Below are 2,465 nucleotides of genomic sequence, written 5' to 3' on the forward strand. Positions count from 1 at the left end.
CCCACTGCACTAGTATAAGGAACTCGAGATATGTACTCCTTCTCAGCTTCAGACTTTGGTGAAAGCACAGATGACAAACGAGCATTTACAGTACTAAAAGTATCTATAAGCTTAGCTGATGACATACCAAACCTGGACAATATTTTTCTGGATATATCCTTTCTGTGACAAGAAGAGCTTATTCTTATCTCTGTCCCTATAAATCTCCATACCCAGAATTTTTTTAGCATCACCCAAATCCTTCATATCAAACTCAGCACTAAGAAGATTCTTCAATTTCAGAATATCAGACTTGAACTTTGCAGCTATGAGCATATCATCTACACATAAAAGTAGATAAATCATCAAACTATTATCAGCTTTGTTGTGATATACACAACAATCATACGCATTCCTATTATAGCCAAATCCAATCATATAGCTGTCAAATCATTTGTACCACTGCCTTGGAGACTGCTTTAACCCATACAAAGATTTCTTCAACTTGCAAACATAATCTTCTTTACCTGGACACTAGAACCTATCTGGTTGGGTCATATAAATCTCTTCCTCTAAGTCTCCATGTAAGAAAGCTATCTTCACATCTAGTTGTTCAAGTTCCAAATTCTGATGTGCTACTATAGCTAGTAACACCTTGATAGAAGTATGTCTGATTACTGGTGAGAAGATCTCATTATAATCAACTCTTTCCCTTTGTATAAACCCTCTAGTAACAACTCGAGATTTATATTTAATGCTCTCTGAAGGCGATATTCCCTCCTTTTTCTTGAAGACCCATTTACAAGTGACAATTTTTCTCTCCTTAGTTCGTTTAACTAATTCCCAAGTCTGATTTTTGTCAAGAGATTCCATCTCATCCCCTATAGCAGCAAGCCATTTAGCAGACTCACCACATGATACAACTTCTCTATAGGTGGATGGCTCATGAGGATCCATCTCTTCAGCAACTTGCAATGCAAAAGTAACCATATCTTCAAAACCATACCTCACAGGAGGTCCAACACCAACTTTTCTAGCTCTATCATGAGCTATGCTCGGTTGATGTACTCGTGATCTAGAATTCTCAGGCAAATTAACTTCTGACGTTCTAGGCACATTAATTTCTAGTTGCACATCAGTTTCTATAGTAATGTGTTGATCTTCTCCACCTTGATGTTGTAATTCATTTACAGCTGAAGTGAATTGCATCTCCACCTGTTTCTCAATACTACTACCTTCCCTCACATCAGTAGACGTCACAAAAGGCTATACAGTTGAGTTAAGCATGGAATTTTGATCAAATATCACAGTCCTACTAAGTATGACTCTATTCTCAGAAGGTGACCAGACTCTATATCCCTTAACTCCATCCCCAAAACCCACAAATATACCCTTTTTAGCTCTCGGTTCTAATTTACCCTCATTAACATGGTAGTAGGCAGTACAACAAAAAACTTTTAATAAAGAATAATCTGCAGGTTTACCAGACCACATCTCGTAAGAGATTTTACAATCAATAGTTGTGTGAGGTCCACGATTGATCAGATAACATGATGTATTTACTGCCTCTGCACAAAACCTTCTAGCCAACCCTGCATTAAAGAGCATGCATCTTGCTCTCTCCAATAACGTTCGATTCATACGTTCTGCAACCCCATTTTGCTATGGAGTATTCCTAAAAATGTGATGGCGAACAATCACCTCAGCTTTACAGAACTCATTAAATTCAGATCCACAGAATTCCAGACCATTATCAGTTCACAACCTTTTGATCTTCTTCCCAGTTTGATTTTCAATCAATATCTTCCACTACTTGAAATTCTTGAAGGCTTCACTTTTATGTTTCATCATAAAAACCCAAGTCATTCTTGAGTAATCATCAATTATGGACAAAAAAAAATACATACTTCCTCCAATAGATTCAACTTTGGAAGGTCCCCAACAGTCTGAATGAATATAATCAAATGTCCCTTTTGTACGATGAACACCTCTTGGAAACTTGTTGCGATGAAGCTTCCCAAATACACAATGTTAACAAAATTCAAAATCCTGCACCTTGTGGTCACAAAGAATATATCTTTTTGACAGAATTTGCATCCTTTTTTCACTTATATGACCAAGTCTCATATGCCATAACTTAGTCATATCATCCTTGTGAATGATCGACGATGCAACAACAGCATAACCTGTTATTGTGGAACCAAATAGAAAATACAGTGTTTCATGCTTTATGCCTTTCAGAACTATCTCAAAACCCTTATAGACATACTTGCTCCACATTTACCTTCAAAACTGTAACCCTTGCTATCGAGTATACTAAAGGATATAAAACTCTTCTTCATTAGTGGAACATGCCTAAACTCTTTTAAAGTGTAGAACGTACTATTATGTGTTCGTATCTTGACTGAGCTGATTCCAACTATCTTGCACACAGCACCATTAGCCATGCTAACATTCCATTCATCTATTTGCTGATAGGTTGATAA

This window comes from Benincasa hispida, chromosome 1, assembly GCF_009727055.1.
Source record: "Benincasa hispida cultivar B227 chromosome 1, ASM972705v1, whole genome shotgun sequence".
NCBI lineage: Eukaryota > Viridiplantae > Streptophyta > Magnoliopsida > Cucurbitales > Cucurbitaceae > Benincasa > Benincasa hispida.